The sequence below is a fragment of the Crinia signifera genome, chromosome 6 (assembly GCF_055691185.1).
Source record: "Crinia signifera chromosome 6, ASM5569118v1, whole genome shotgun sequence".
NCBI classification, from domain to species: domain Eukaryota; kingdom Metazoa; phylum Chordata; class Amphibia; order Anura; family Myobatrachidae; genus Crinia; species Crinia signifera.
The window spans coordinates 232,351,490-232,369,211 of NC_139222.1; the positions used below are offsets into that span (position 1 = coordinate 232,351,490).

Below are 17,722 nucleotides of genomic sequence, written 5' to 3' on the forward strand. Positions count from 1 at the left end.
AGATAGAATGTTAACTGTCAGAAATGGCAAAATACACCTGGATTCAAGGAACACCTCACACAAGCATAGTCTCTTAAATGACATGTGTGCAATATATTATGCAGAACGCATTTATTCCTACATTATGTAAAAGATATGTTCACTTCGACTCCCATGACCCATATAAAATATTTGACCTGTGCTTTTATGTAGTTACAGAGCTTTAAAACAGGCATGTCCAACGTTGGCCCTCCAGATGTTTTAAAACTACACATCCCAGCATGCTTTGCAATAGTTTTAGCATTCTCTAATAGCAAAACTGTGGCAAAGCATGCTGGGATGGGTAGTTTCACAACATCTGGAGGGCCAACGTTGGACATGCCTGCTTTAAAATGACTACTGTATTGCTATATATTTTATGACCTACATTACTCTCAAAATTTTATATAGTTTTACCATATTTTTCTATTGGGTTGCAAATTTTTCTGTTTAGACTGTACAGTTAAACCAAGTAATGGCTGAGTTGTGTCTTGTGTGTGTGGTGTGCCCAAGTAAACTGAAACAAGGAATCACATGAAGGAAATAATTGGGAGTTAAAAAAGGTCAGCTTTTTATAGATAATAAGCAAAATGTAGTTTGTTGACAGAAGGGTTGACGCAATCAATACAACTAAACCAGGGGTCTTTAAACATTTTTGCTCTGGGACCCCATCAGACCATAAAATAATTATAGGACCACAGCAAATTACAGCAGAAGGTCATTACATCATATGTGTAGTCACCAAACAGCCCATGCATGGCAGCATTGTGGAGGCACAAAATGATGGCAGGAGTCTAAAACAAAAGACAATTCAACAGATGCTTGAGAGTCCCTGAATCACTGACTGAGATTAGAGAAGTCATCAGCCTGATGGTCAGCAACAAGGAGTCACAACACTATGCTGAGAAGGTTGGGACCCACTTTGGGGTCATGACCCACAGTTTGAGAACCGCTGAACTAAACAATACAAACTCAGAAACAATTACTGCACTGGAGGCAAAGAAACCCCATATAAGTTCTCTTCAGACCAAATCTAGGTTACTTAACTCAATCCATACAGTTCAGTACTGCTCTGGTACAGAGATGGCTGCTCCAAAAACTGCAATCCCTAAAACTGCTGCTGAAGTTACTTACTGATACACAGCCTGGACAGTGCAAATTCGTGATCTGAGGTGGTGCATGGACACGCCACAGGGTCACTATTAAGAGGTGGCAGAGAGATACAGTATGCTCAGATCCCTCTTTGTAACTCTGACATTATCTTGATATGATAAAATATGTCACTGCCAGTATGCCAACAGTCAGTGTGTCCACATAGCATTTTGAATGCATTTAAGTGCCCAAACATAACCTTAACCTAAACCTAACTTCAGTCTTACCTCTAAAAAAGGATTTTCATCAATGCTGCTGTCAGCATTCACAGTGTTGTCATTATGACCATAATAAATGTGAACGTCAACATTTTAATTGGTGAAATAATGTCCACGTCAACATTCTGAATCCTGACATTTTAATATATACCCTTATGATGGTCTAGTCATACAATAATCAACAAAGTATATTTTTGTACAGTAGAATAACTATAAATATGGCATCTCCCCACTGTAAAAAGTTTGTCACTTCCCCACCACTAAAGGTTCCAACCGATGAGTTCTGTTGCATCTGTCCCTATTAACACTGCCCTTCCAAAATGGCCTCACTTTGCATCCATAATAATTGTCTTCTATGTGGCGGGGGCAAGTTTGGGAGGGACATATTCATTGCTGGCAGGCACGATGGGACCCCAGCACCAGTGGTGGATGTAGGTGAGAGGGGGGGTGGGGGAAAGTACCCTGAAAATAATCAGGCAACCATCACCGGTAGTGTTAGCAGTAGCCCCTGCAGACCCCTAGTGCCCAAAAGTCACCCAACGCCTCCAAGCCCCACAGGATTTGTGTGTTTTTTGCTGTATTTTATTCCTGCTTTAAGGGAAACTAAATCCACAATTGTAAAGTATATATTGTTCTTGATGAACCTAAAAAAATCCAATTGTATATTATTTTGCTAATGTAGCACAAATGTGGTATAATTGTACCCTTAAGACCACACGAGAAAGACTTATTATTCCTTAGAAAATGGAAAGTGTTCTCAGTAAGTGATTTGTCAGGCAGTGTAGGGATTGACGTACAGAATATCCTAAAGTGAAGAGTCTGAAAAAAAAAATCATGAAGTAGATCTAAAACTAACGACCTGGAAAATCCCTGCTGAGCTCAACTCATCTATACGCTGTAATTCAGAAAGATGGAAATATTAAATTTTATATTATGGGATATCATGATATACAGTAAATTCAATCTCCATTGATAAATACTTAATAAAGTATGTCACATAGAATATTAGCCATTATTACAGCTAAAAGAATGACGTGGTATAGATATTACGGCAAATGTGATTTCAGTGAAACCAGCAGGAAACTGTCGCTATTCGGAAAAGCCGTAGCTCTTGAGTGGGAGAAACTGCTTTGAATTTCTTTTCTAGTTGTACTTGAAGAAAGAGGACATGAACACAAAACCATGTTCTCCTTCCAGAAGATTGCAGAAATGCCAATTTTTGGACAAAAACAAAATGTTCATGGGCGAAATGTTGTACTTGGAAGTGCCATTTAAACTTTTCTACAATACCTCTCCTAAAAATCCCTTTGCATATTGAAGTATATGATTAGTCTGCAGAAGCTGCTACAAAGTGCATAGAGGAGGCAGCTCATAAATTACCTTCTCTGTGTCACTACGCTATACATAATTGCTTTGAAAGTCTCTTGTGGAATTACCGCAAAAAAGTTCAATTCACTTTTCTTTCTTCGGAGTTTGTGTAATTTTGAAGGTTTTATTTCTTTATTATATTGTTAGAAGCAGTCTTACTTTCTATCACTGTTCTATGGAGTTGTCCTTTTTGTGAATTATACACTAATAATACAAACAAATGCTGACTATGACACCAATAATAATAAAAAGGATCTACATAATTTTAATTGGTGCTTGGTTCTAAATAAATGCAAGATACAGTATTGTAAAGAAAATTAAACAGTAATCATTGGCTTCAAGATCACACTAACGTCTCCATATTAGAGAGATCCAGCTGTTTGAAGATTAGAAAAAAACTAAAAAAATGACTGGGCTTTTTAGATTTGAATACTCTATGGCATTTTGGGACCACTTGGCTAATTCATAAATATTGCAAACATATAAAAGAAAAAGATAGGTGCATAAGTACTTGTAAGCAAAGAATTGTATCTCTGTATCCTTTCTAAACTTTCCCCATTACACATTGGGCCTTATTCTAGTTCACTCTTTCTGCCAAAATCCTTCTTAGATGGACAAAACTATGTGCACTGCAGGGGGGCAGATGTAAAATGTGCAGAGAGAATTAGATTTGGGTGAGTTATTTTGTTTCTGTGCAGGGTAAATATTGGCTGCTTTATTTTTACACTGCAATATAGATCTCACTTTGAAGTAAAACCCCACCCAAGTCTAATTCTCTCTGCATAATGTACATCTGCCCCACCTGCAGTGCACATGGTTTTGTCCATCTAAGAAGGATTTTGTCAGAAAGAGTGAACTAGAATAAGGCCCATTGAGAGGTTTATATGGTTGCAAAACCCATCACTTCTGAGAGTATTTGTGCCTGATGTTTAAAAGGGCAATGCTGTTATTAGCTGTGTTGCTAGTAAAAGCATTGGCCTTTTAATTATCGGCCCTTTTAAATAACAGCTTTTACAAGTCAACTCATCGTAAGTAAACCCCTTGGAGTCATGGTCACATGTTGTCAAAAGAATACTAACAAAATTAACAAAAATTCTCAAATTCTTATTAACATTGTCCAATGGATTCACTGTGCATGTTCCAAGCTTATTGTGGCTATGGATGTACTAGTGGTAAAAGAGTGGTCAGTGGTACTTACCCTTGTATAACAGTTTTTACTTAATACATACTTCTATAAATAGGGGATGCACATGCTAAGCTACAATTCTCATGGTGCCCACACACGCACCGATTTCAGTGCTATGCGTTTTTGGCTGTACAATGGTTCTTTACAATTTTTCTGCCAGAATTAAGCATGACCCGATGTGATGGTTATTTTGCTGTCTGCGATGCGATGCTGTGCGATTTAAGCACATTTTTTCACTGGCTTTTTCTGACCTTTATTTTGTTCGAGTTCACATGTTTTAAACCTGCAATAAAGTTGTTGATAACAATTTGTATGTAATTATTTCCCCAAAAAAAAAAAAAAAACACATCGTATAGCATCGGCTCGTATGCCTGTATAATGCTGAGCCCGATGCTATGCGATAATGTCCAAAAAAGTACCTGCTGCACATACTTTTTTGGACATCTAAAATCGGCCCCCGGGAACGCGCATAGCACAGCATCGCGTCGCACACGCCGCACGAATACACCCCGATAATTGTACGCACGATGCGGTTTGTACTTTAAAAGTACAAAACGCGTTCTAAAATCGGTGCGTGTGTGGGCTGCATCAGGTAGGCTCTGAAATCTATATTCAGTATTTCCCAATTTATTTTATGTGAAGCGAACCGATTTACACATCCTTATGGTATGAGAACTATGGAATTATATTTTCTTTTGCTAGTAAATGCCAAAGCCTTTCTCCCTCTGACAGCAATGTGCACTGCCAGGCTTTATCAATATGACTACAAAAAAATTATTATTGCCTTGTTTGGGATTTACAGAAAGGTAAACGTTCCTTTCACATACCAATAACTTGGTGCCAGCATTTGATTAACAGTGTGCCCTTAAAATCAATCCCGTTGAAGGCAGGGCATGACAGAGATCCCATCTCCTGCTCAAAGTAAATGAAAAGATTCAGGCACACGTTGATTCATCCCACAGTTGACAGGAAGGTTGAAATGAGAAAACTCACAGTTAATGTGAGTTCCACTTCTAATTAATTATGTTGTAAATAACCAAAAGAATGGGAAGATGACAAAAGGCAAACAAACTAAAGTCTCTTAATAAGAGAAGGGGATTTGCTTTTCCTAGAGCTCTTTAGACGTAAAGTGGAGTATAATAAGATGCACTTAAAAGAAGCTCAACCTTCATCAACCTCTTGCCTCGTTCTGACCAATGACTTGTGTATGAAGGAGCAATAGTAACACCACTTTCACCGCTCCAAGACTAACATAGTGAATTCAATCTTTCTGAATCATATTTATACCATTTTACTCAATTTAAATGTAAAACGTAAATAACTTGCCAATAAATATGAACTTACAGTAAATAAAAATGTAATCAACCTTGATACAGCGTGAGGTAGAAAAAACTCCCAGATTTTAAAGCATAATAAAAAAGGCATGTTAAATATTATTCAAATTTTTAGTACATAATCTAGAAATACATGGAATATAGTTAATTTTCCATATGTTTTGAATATTATATCATCCAGATGGTGGCCTTCATTGGTAAAAAACATTTGTAGTCAAATTCTGAAGTTTTGCATCACTCGGCGTGTCATTTCTGGCATTGTTGTTGCAATTTATGGACTAAGCTCATTTGTTAACGAGCAGAACTTTTGTTACTGGGCATAAAAAAATCTTCATCAGCTTTCCGTGAGGCCTCCACGCAGCCAGTGGGGCAATCTGACAGCTGATATCTACACTCATCTATCAAGAACCATTAATGAACTGATGTGAAACCTATAGAATAACAGTCTTAGAATCTGTAGTTCCCTAGAATTTGATATTGCTTTATTAATACAGGATGGAAAAGGATGCATCCATTCTAAGCAAGCTCTGCTACTGGATTTCTTTTCTGGCAGCAAAGAGACACACATAAATTGGTGCTAATAATATACTAATGCTCTCAGAAAGAGGTCACAGCTGGAGGTACAGCAAAACCTCCAAAAAACAAAGCAGAAAAAGAGAAACATTATCCACAAGCACTGACTCTGTTCTGATCTAGACCGTAAAACACAGAGGTATAGCCTCTTTGACAAGGAATATGTGTAAGGTAATGCACTCACATATACTACAACAAGCAATGAAAGGCAACACGCACAGAATTCAATGGTTTGTAGATAGATCTCTCCTTGAAATTACCAATTTCGACACGTTTTGTGAGACTATAAATCACTTCTTCAGGGAAAGTCTTTTTCTGAAGTATGGAGTTGCAGTTTCATGAAATACATTTGTATACTTACTCCATAGCAAAGTGGACATTATACTTATATTGTTCATTTGATATACTGTGGCATTTTATTCTTGAAGGCTCAAAAAGATTAAGGGCCAGATGTATCAAGCTTCAAAACTTGATAAAATGGAGAGTGATAAGCAGCCAGCCAATCAGCTCCTTACTGCCATGTAATCAGCTGGTTTTGATAAATGAGATGTAGGAGCTGATTGGCTGGTTGTTTATTACTCTCCATTTTATCACTTTTTGAAGCTTGATACATCTGGACCTAAGTCTATATAATATTTTTTAGCAATTACACATAGATTTAGATCCAAGTGGAGTGTTTCTTAGCTCAAATCCAATAATCAGTGTAATATAAGGCTGTCCAGGATTTGTGGGCTACACACAAAAGAGTTCACAACGATTTTATTCTCTCCATTTTAACAAACAAAATAAAAATAAAAAGCACAAATTTATAGATTTGATAACCGGTTAGTGATTTGGAACAAAGGGCCTTATTCTAGTTCACTCTTAGAGGCAAATTCCTTCTTAGCTGGACAAAACCATGTGCAGAGAGATTTAGCTTTGGGTAAGTTATTTTGTTTCTGTGCAGGGAAAATACTGACTGCTTTATTTCTACACTGCAATATAGATCTCACTTTGAAGAAAACCCCTACCCAAATCTAACTCTCTGCACATGTTACATCTGCCCCACCTGCAGTGCACATGATTTTGTCCAGCTAAGAAGGAATTTGCATCTAAGAGTGAACTAGAATAAGGCCCAAAGTGCTACAAAGTCTTCTCACCTAGAATTAAGTAAAGGATGTTCAGAAAGCCTTTTATTCAACACTTAATGGGACTATTAAGCAAGCATTTTTCTTAATATTTTGAAGAAAGGGCAGCCTATGCATAATTGTACAAATTGTTGATATGTACTTATAGACAAACTAGTTAAAACCCCTTCAAAATGACGGCTTAGTTTCTATCTGCTGCTCCTACCTCCAATTCCTGTCTCCACAGCTCCCTCTCTCCATATCCAGCAAGTTTGAAACAGATTATTTTGCTTTCATTTTCTGTTAAGGAGTCATTTGGTCTGTTGAGTGGCCTCTAGTGGTCACTGGTGGGAATTCACCTCTGAGTTAAGGAGTAGTTAGCCATATGATCTGAGCCCCTAAGTACCAAACTTTAAAAAAGGGTAGCTTTTTGGAATTTGGCCCCATCTTCAGATGGTGTGAACTGTGTAAGCCAATGGAGGAATACTTTACTATTCTCCTGCAGCCTCTAATTGGAGAATCTGACACTGTGCATGCACACTGTATCAGTTTCTGGAGAGGAGTCTTTTACCATATGGTACCAACTGGTCCTGATTTTCGTGGGACAGTCCTGTTTTTTGGGGACAGTTCCACATACCACCTGTGGCTGGCAGTGTTCCATAATGGAGGGGGGGCAGTTGGGAGCCCTCCTGCCAGCACAGCATATATGCACAGATGCAGGTATATAGGGACATGGCCAGCTGCTCACAGAGCACTGGCCATGTCCCCGAAAGTGCTGAAAATCGCGGTGCCTCATGCCACACCACCTTTCCTCAAGGCCAACTTTTCTTTCTGGTAGCACGCAGTGGGGCCACGCACAAGGGTCCTGCCAACTACGGTTCAAACATTGGGAGGCATTCTTTTGCCAACCTGAAAAAGTCCTCCAATATGCTGAGGATTTAAATCACTGGACACTACCGCTGATCTGTCCCTTTAAGTTATACTTGGTACATAGCAGAGGTATTTCCATATAGATATTAATATATCGGGCACAAAGCAGATTATTAATACATAAGCCCATTGTGGAATTAATTTTATTTGATTAAGAATATTTCGTTGACTGAAACATATTGAATATTTCTACTAATCTAATACTGGGTCCTTTTCTGACAGATTCTTTCAAGCTCTCACATTATATAAATCTATGCAGAATGAAAAGTGTAATAGCCCACAATCCCATTGCCAGCTGGCAACGCAGTCACAGAATAAAGTTAACACTACTCGGTATCTCTCTATATAGGCAGAATGAAACATGTCCCAATTTCTTTACAGATCAATGAGCTGTATTTACATTGTAAAACAATAAATCAGATTATAGAAGCAGGTTCTATATATCCTGATACATTTTTTTCATTACAGAAAGGTCTATCTAGCACAGTGATGGCTAACCTTGACACTGTTGTTGAACTACACATCCCAGCATGCCCTGCATCAATTTTAGCATGGCCAAATAGTAAAACTGTAGCAGGGCATTCTGTGATGTCTAGTGAAACAACAGCTGGATTGTCAAGGTTAGCCATCACTGATCTACCCTGCCTTTCCCTTTTCTCATTCTGCAGTTATTACATACCTCCAAACAGTCCCGATTCCCGTGGGAAGATCTCAGTTTACGGGGACGTTCCCGCATCCCGCCCGGAGGCCGACACAGCCTCTATTCAAACAGCCAGAGGGGCTGGGGGCATGGCTAGAGGCTCACAGAGCCTCTGTTCCATGCCCCCACAGCATCAAAACGGTGGTGTGGCCTCGTGGGAAGATGTGTGTATAGGTCACGCCCCCTTTTCGGCAAGCCTTGCCCCCTAATTTCGGCACAAGCCTATGTCCTGCTTGAAAGACGCTAGAAGTTGGGAGTTATGTTAAAAATAATGCTCACGCTGTAATTACATATGATATGTATCTTGATCTGTAGAATTGACTTTTTGAACCAAACACTTTGTGCAAAATTCTGTAATAGCAAGTACACTGCATTGCTTCTATGGTCATACTGTATCTTTTTGTTTGTTTTTAAAGACTGAGTACAAGTAGTAGAGATACAAGTACTGTTCTAGTAACCAAGACTACACACAATCTCTTTGCAGATCAAAATAAGGCCAATACTTTAGGGAGCCTTGTTTAGTCACCTGTAAAAACTGGTCTAATGAGCCTTAAATGGGCTCTGATGTGTGGCTGGTTAACCTATGGATGACTGCACACCCTGGGGCAGAAAACTAACCTAAACAGTATACATAACATTTTGCCATTTATAACATATTTGTAATTAAATGTGCTACAACCCAAGGGCACTTCTCTCTGATTGTGACATGCTGACAATTCATATTGTGTAAGCAAGAACGTCTCAAAATAAATGAACATCTTTGAACCTCAAACATTTATAAAAAATAATTAAAAGCACACAATACGGTTTGTGTACAGAATACATATTCACAGCTATATTTGCAAAAACTATTGTGTAAAACTCTTGATATTTTAAATGTGTATGTCTGCATGTCTACATAGAAGGTTATCTACAGTATGTTTTTTGTAACAGACATAATAGGGCCAGATGTATCAAGCTTCAAAAAGTGATAAAATGGAGAGTGATAACCAGCCAGCCAATCAGCTCCTACCTGCCATGTTACAGACTGGGTTTTAAAAAAAAAAATAGGTAGGAGCTGATTGGCTGGTTGTTTATCACTCTCCATTTTATCACGTTTGAAGCTTGATACATCTGGCTGCCAAAGAGAAAGAGAAATTTGCTCGGATGCAGACTCGCACCCTTGCGGGTCAACCAGAACCTGTCCGGCAAATGGTGGTACGCCCTCGCAGCGTGTGTTCGCACGCAGAGCCTGCAAATAGATGTTTAACATAAACATCCATTCAAAGCCTGTGGGTGAAGACCCACATCATCCGTTGGTCGCCGACCATCGAATGATGTGGAACATGCATGCATATCTAAGTGACTCTCAGGAAGTGGGTTGGCAGCTGACATATGGTGACCAGAATAAGGTCCAAGGTGTAGTTACAAAAAGGTAATGAATTTCGGGGGATTTATCAAATCATGGCAAGAGATTAAGGGGCTGATTCAGACCTGCAAATTCGTCCCCATCCCTGATGGTGGGTATCTGCGCATGCGCATAGTCGCACATGTACAGATGGGGCAGGTCTCACCCTTGCAGGGGATGGCGATGGCGACGCCAGCCGCCATCCCCCGCCACCTGTAAAGCGAGTAGGGGATGCGCGCGCACGATATGCGTGCGCTTCCCCTTCCGACGGTGCTTCCATCGCTTCCCCCGGGTCACCGCCGGCTTGTCGCGGTCACCCGGGGTCCCCGCCGCCTCCCCGCACCCCCCCTAACCCTGTCCGTCTCCCTGAAGCGGAGACGGACAGGGTTCCCGTCGCCCCACCGATGGAAACTGTGACACGCGTGAGACGCGGTGACGTTCTGGCGATTCGCCAGCAAAGAAGAGCCTGTCCCCATCTGTACATGTGCCTTCGCCAAGCTTTTCACTCGCCGGGGCTTTCGCAACATGATTGCCAGCCAGAGAGCAGCTGACATCACCAGCCAGAGGGCAGCTGACATTTTGTGGGGTGTGCCCACAAAAACTGAAGGTGTGCCCATCTGGGCGTACCCCTGTGAAAACAGGCGTGCCCATGCCTGCTCAGGGCAGACAGATGACGTCTTTGCCCATCACCGTGCAGTATAAAAGTAAGTCCAGGCGACATCATAGCGCAGGGATTCAGGGGGCAGGGAAGGCGCGCATTTGGCAAGGTGGTACCTGCTCGCTAGGCAGCAAATATACACAGCCTAGTGAGCAGTTCTGAATCATGCCCAAAGTACTAACCAATCAGCTTCTATCATTTTACAGTAGGGTATTTATCCCAGCTTGAATAGTGATGAAGCGGAAAGAGATAAAGGGGGAGATTTTCTAAAGGAAAAATTCGGTAAAACCCCCGTTATCGATCGGTGCTGTGCTGCCCGGACCTGTGACCTCCTCCTCCCTGTATTATGATCCTCTTCCGGGTGCAGGGAGGAGGAGGAGAAGCCGCCCGGCAGCAGCATCCAGGCCGGCCAGACCACAAAGGACAGCAAGAACTGTGCTTTTCCATAATTATCGCATATGTTACAGCATAAGCGATCATTATTACCGTGGTAGCCGACGATGTGCGGTGGACGGGGGGCGTGGATGTTACAGCATCCTGCCCAAAGTACCAAACAATAAGCCCATAACTGCCATTTTACAGGATATGTTTGAAAAACAATAGGAGCTGATTGGTTGGTAGTTCATCTCACACCAAGCTTCGATAACACTCCCCCTTTGTGATATACATTATACAAATTTAGGCCAGTGGTATTTTTGGGGTCTAGGTTTTGAGGGCATCCAGATTTGAGCACAGATGACACAGAGTACTTAGCACCTCATTTGATTTCGACCTTGATTAATATATATATATATATATATAAATACTGCACTCTGAAATGATATGTGCAGTCCGGTATATGGTATGGTGTTATTATGCTACACAGAGTATACAGGATACATAATATTAACCCCTTCCCGACATTTGACGTACATTTACGTCATGGCCGGGATGTACTTCCCGACACATGGCGTAAATGTACGTCATGGCTTTAAACTGTCACCGCGTCTATAGACGCGATGACAGATTAAACATGTCTGCTGTCCCTGACAGCAGACATGTCCCTGCATGCCCAGGGATGCCCCCCCGTCGGCGATCGCTGTGATTGGCTGTTCAGTGTGAACAGCCAATTACAGCGTTTTCTGTGTCACCGGCGAATAACGTTCGCCGGTGACACAGGGATCGGTGGTGATTGGTGCTGTAAAGTACAGCACCAATCACCACGGGGTGTAAGGGTGACACTGGTGTCACCCCACCTCACCCAACCCGCCCCCAAAGGCCGTGATTGGTTCGTCGGACCGACGAACCAATCACAGCCATGGAGGGTTATTTAAACTAACGGTGACTGCACTGCAGACGCCATTCCGGTCTGGAATTGCGTGCAGTGCGGTCACCGTGCCTATCTGCCGCGATATACTGACCTGATCCTTGCAAACACTTACCTGATCACTGCTTGTAGCGTTCCTGGATCTTGTTACTTCTTGTGACTTCCTGTGTTGTGCTGTGCTGTGTTGTGCTGCTGTGCTGCTGCAGTGTGTTCGAGTTATAGATAGAGAGAGATAGAGAGAGAGAGATAGAGAGAGATAGAGAGGGCTAGTGACAGAGAGTGCTATATTTTGTGCTGCTGCAGTGTGATAGAGTTATAGATAGAGAGATAGAGAGAGATAGAGAGATAGTGACAGATTGTGCTATATATTTTTTATATATATACAGCTGTACTGCGTGTGCAACTGACTGCTGCCCCCCCCCCCCTTTTGTGCTGATCAGTATAAATTAACTGATCAGCAACTTTTTGGGGGCGCAGGTTTTTTTTTTTTATATATATACCTGTCAGTGCTGCTGCTGCAGTGTCATAGAGTGATAGTGAGAGATAGAGAGATAGAGAGAGATAGTGATAGAAAGTGCTATATTTTGTGTCTGCTGCCCCCCTTTTGTGCACCCCCAGCAACTTTTTGGGGGTGCAGGGGTTATTTTTTATATATATAACTGTCAGTGCTGCTGCTGCAGTGTCATAGAGTGATAGATAGAGAGAGATAGAGAGAGATAGTGACAGAGAGTGATAGAGAGTGCTATATTTTGTGTCGGCTGCCCCCCTTTTGTGCACCCCCAGCAACTTTTTGGGGGTGCAGGTTTTTTTTTTTATATATATATAACTGTCAGTGCTGCTGCTGCAGTGTCATAGAGTGATAGATAGTGAGAGATAGAGAGAGATAGAGAGAGATAGAGAGAGATAGTGACAGAGAGTGATAGAGAGTGCTATATTTTGTGTCTGCTGCCCCCCCCCCTTTTGTGCTGATCACTATATCTGAGGTGATCAGCAACTTTTTGGGGGTGCAGAGGTTTTTTTTTTTATATATACCTGCCAGTTGCACTGTCAGTTGCACCAAAGGTTGTGCACCTGCTGCCCCTCACTGGTAATCAGTGTCGCATCACTGATCACCTTTTTTTTTTTTTGAGGGTGCTGTGGGGTCTTTTTTTAATTTTTTTTGATCAAATTTTTTTGATCAAATTCCTGTTGCCTTTGAGCGCTGTTCAGTGACGGACGTTACTGACCAACATCTGTGCTCAATTTTTGGCGCAGGACCTTTTTTTTTTTTCTGCACTACATACACACTACACACTACATACTACATTGAAATAAAGTTTGTACCCCCCCTACACTATACACGTGTTGAAACATTTCACTACCAGAAACACAAAAATAAAAATGGCATCCCAAATGTCATCCCAAATGTCATCCCAAATGTCATCCCAGTCATCCAGAAGAATGTATTCAGCGGAGGAGGCATATGCCATGCTTGCCTCTGACTCTGACACAGCCAGTGAGGCAAGCAGGGAATTTGAAGGATTCATCTTAAGCTCCTCTTCCTCCTCTAGTGATGAGGGACCCCCTCAAAGACGCCCCCGTAGAGCAGCTGAGACCCCCCCCCCCAATAATTGATCTCGTATGGACCCCACCACCAGACAATTTTGAGCCCCAGGTTCCTGAGTTTTTGGCCATCCCAGGAATCCAATTTGATTCCACAGGTCTCAGAGAAATTGACTTTTTCAAATTATTTTTCTCTGATGATTTTATAAATTTAATGGTGGACCAAACTAATTTATATGCCCAGCAGTTTATTGCTCAAAACCCCACGTCATCATTTGCTAGGTGGACCCCTGTAGATGCAGTAGAGATGATGACGTTTTGGGGTCTGGTGTTTCATATGGGCATAGTAAAAAAGCCAGAAATTAGGCAATATTGGAGTACAGATGTTCTGTACAGCACCCCACTTTACCGTATGGCCATGACCCGGACTCGTTTTGAGTTAATCCTTAAATTTTTGCATTACAACGATAATGCACAGTGCCCACCCAGAGATGATCCCACCTTTGACCGGCTATTCAAAGTCAGGCCGGTCATTGATCATTTCAGTGCCAAATTTGAAGAGATGTACATCCCAGATAAATTCATTTGCATAGACGAGTCCCTTATACATTTTAAAGGAAGGGTTAAATTCCGCCAGTACCTTCCCAGTAAGAGGGCAAGGTATGGCATAAAAATGTATAAGCTGTGTGAAAGCACCTCAGGGTACACCCACAGGTTTAGGGTATATGAAGGGAAGGATTCAAGAATTGAACCGCCAGAATGCCCCCCCTCCCTCGTAGGTGTTAGTGGAAAAATTGTCTGGGATTTAGTGCACCCCTTCCTGGATAAAGGTTATCACCTCTATGTGGATAACTTTTACACCAGCATCCCCCTGTTTAAGGCCCTTGGTTCAAGAGGTACAGCAGCTTGCGGTACTGTGCGCAAGAACCAAAGAGGCCTCCCAAAAACGCACATTGCCCAAGTAATGAGAAGGGGTGAAAGCAGGGGAATATGCACCGAAAATATGTTGTTGGTCAAATATAAGGACAAGAGGGATGTCCTTATACTGACAACAATTCACGGAGACAGTACCACCTCCGTCCCTGTACGAGGTACCAGTACCCACACCTCAAAACCTAATTGTATCCTGGATTACAATAGGTACATGGGCGGAGTGGATCTTTCAGATCAGGTACTGAAGCCGTACAGTGCCCTGCGGAAAAAAAAATCTGGTACAAGAAGCTGGCCGTGTATATCATCCAGATGGCACTGTATAACGCTTACGTGCTATTCCGTTCTACCAGCCAGAGGGGGACATTTATGCACTTTCAAGAGGAAGTCATAAAGGGCCTAATATTTGGGAACCAGCAGGCAGAGGGCCCCAGTACTTCTAGTACTGGCCCCCGTATTGTACCAGGGCAGCATTTTCCTGATGAAATCCCCTCCACTGGAAAAAAGGGCAGGACACAAAAAAGGTGCAAAGTTTGCTATAAAAAGGGAATAAGAAAGCAAACTATTTTCCAGTGTGACACTTGCCCCGACAAACCCGGCCTATGTATAAAGGAGTGTTTTAAAATATACCACACATCTATGGATTATTAGGTTCATAATTTCACCGTGCTTCGGGGGTCTTGCTAATGCCACATAGCACCCACCATTCATTCCACCAGAATCTGAGCCGCAAAATCCAAAAATCACTCCTTCCCTTCTGAGTCCTGCCATGCACCCAACTGGTATTTTTTGGTCACATGTGAGGCATTGCCGTACTCGGGAGAAATTGGGGCACAGATTTTGGGGTGCTTTTTCTCCTTCATACCTTCTGAAAATGAAAAATTTTGAGCCAGAACTGCATTTTTATGTAAAAAAATGTAATTTTTCATTTTCACTGCCCAGTTGTATCAAAATTGGTGAAACCCCTGGGGGTTTGAAATGTACACTATACCCCTAGATGAATTCCCTGAGGGGTGTAGTTTGCAAAATGGGGTCACTTGTGGGGGGTTCCACTGTATTGGTGCTTTGGGGGTCTTGCAAATGCGACATAGCACCCACCAACATTCCACCAGAATCTGTGCTGCAAAATCCAAATATCACTCCTTCCCTTCTGAGTCCTGCCATTTTTTGGTCACACATGAGGCATTGCCGTACTCGGGAGAAATTGGGGCACAGATTTTGGGGTGCTTTGTCTCCTTCATTCCTTGTGAAAATTAAAAATTTTGAGCCAGAACTGCATTTTTGTGTAAAAAATTTAATTTTTCATTTTCACTGCCCAGTTGTACCACAATTGGTGAAACCCCTGGGGGTTTGAAATGTACACTATACCCCTAGTTGAATTCCCTGAGGGGTGTAGTTTGCAAAATGGGGTCACTTGTGGGGGGGTTCCACTGTATTGGTGCTTTGGGGGTCTTGCTAATGCAACATAGCACCCACCAACATTCCACCAGAATCTGTGCTGCAAAATCCAAATATCACTCCTTCCCTTCTGAGTCCTGCCATTTTTTGGTCACACATGAAGCATTGCCGTACTCGGGAGAAATTGGGGCACAGATTTTGGGGTGCTTTGTCTCCTTCATACCTTATGAAAATGAAAAATTTTGAGCCAGAACTGCATTTTTGTGTAAAAAAATGTAATTTTTCATTTTCACTGCCCAGTTGTATCAAAATTGGTGAAACCCCTGGGGGTTTGAAATGTACACTATACCCCTAGATGAATTCCCTGAGGGGTGTAGTTTGCAAAATGGGGTCACTTGTGGGGGGTTCCACTGTATTGGTGCTTTGGGGGTCTTGCTAATGCGACATAGCACCCACCAAAATTCCACCAGAATCTGTGCTGCAAAATCCAAATATCACTCCTTCCCTTCTGAGTCCTGCCATGCACCCAACTGGTATTTTTTGGTCACATGTGAGGCATTGCCATACTCGGGAGAAATTGGGGCACAGATTTTGGGGTGCTTTGTCTCCTTCATACCTTATGAAAATGAAAAATTTTGAGCCAGAACTGCATTTTTGTGTAAAAAAATGTAATTTTTCATTTTCACTGCCCAGTTGTATCAAAATTGGTGAAACCCCTGGGGGTTTGAAATGTACACTATACCCCTAGATGAATTCCCTGAGGGGTGTAGTTTGCAAAATGGGGTCACTTGTGGGGGGGGTCCACTGTATTGGTGCTTTGGGGGTCTTGCTAATGCGACATAGCACCCACCAAAATTCCACCAGAATTTGTGCTGCAAAATCCAAATATCACTCCTTCCCTTCTGAGTCCTGCCATGCACCCAACTGGTATTTTTTGGTCACATGTGAGGCATTGCCATACTCGGGAGAAATTGGGGCACAGATTTTGGGGTGCTTTGTCTCCTTCATTCCTTGTGAAAATGAAAAATTTTGAGCCAGAACTGCATTTTTGTGTAAAAAATTAAATTTTTCATTTTCACTGCCCAGTTGTACCACAATTGGTGAAACCCCTGGGGGTTTGAAATGTACATTATACCCCTAGATAAATTCCCAGAGGGGTGTAGTTTGCAAAATGGGGTCACTTGTGGGGGGCTTCCACTGTATTGGTGCTTCGGGGGTCTTGCTAATGCGACATAGCACCCACCAAAATTCCACCAGAATCTGAGCTGCAAAATCCAAAAATCACTCCTTCCCTTCTGAGTCCTGCCATGCACCCAACTGGTATTTTTTGGTCACATGTGAGGCATTGCCATACTCGGGAGAAATTGGGGCACAGATTTTGGGGTGCTTTGTCTCCTTCATTCCTTGTGAAAATGAAAAATTTTGAGCCAGAACTGCATTTTTGTGTAAAAAATGTAATTTTTCATTTGCACAGCCCAGTTGTATCAAAATTGGTGAAACCCCTGGGGGTTTGAAATGTACACTATACCCCTAGATGAATTCCCTGAGGGGTGTAGTTTGCAAAATGGGGTCACTTGTGGGGGGGTTCCACTGTATTGGTGCTTCGGGGGTCTTGCTAATGCAACATAGCACCTACCAACATTCCACCAGAATCTGAGCTGCAAAATCCAAAAATCACTCCTTCCCTTCTGAGTCCTGCCATGCACCCAAATGGTATTTTTTGGTCACATGTGAGGCATTGCCGTACTCGGGAGAAATTGGGGCACAGATTTTGGGGTGCTTTGTCTCCTTCATTCCTTGTGAAAATGAAAAATTTGGAGCCAGAACTGCATTTTTGTGTAAAAAAATTAATTTTTCATTTTCACTGCCCAGTTGTACCACAATTGGGGAAACCCCTGGGGGTTTGAAATGTACAC

General features: G+C 42.0%; 1 protein-coding gene across 5 annotated transcripts in view; it reads right to left on the reverse strand.

Moving 5' to 3' along the window:
• The window catches only part of PCDH15 (protocadherin related 15), a 1,154,330-nt gene that overhangs the window by 981,548 nt on the left and 155,060 nt on the right, over positions 1-17,722 (reverse strand). The gene's annotated exons all lie outside the window — the stretch shown is intronic.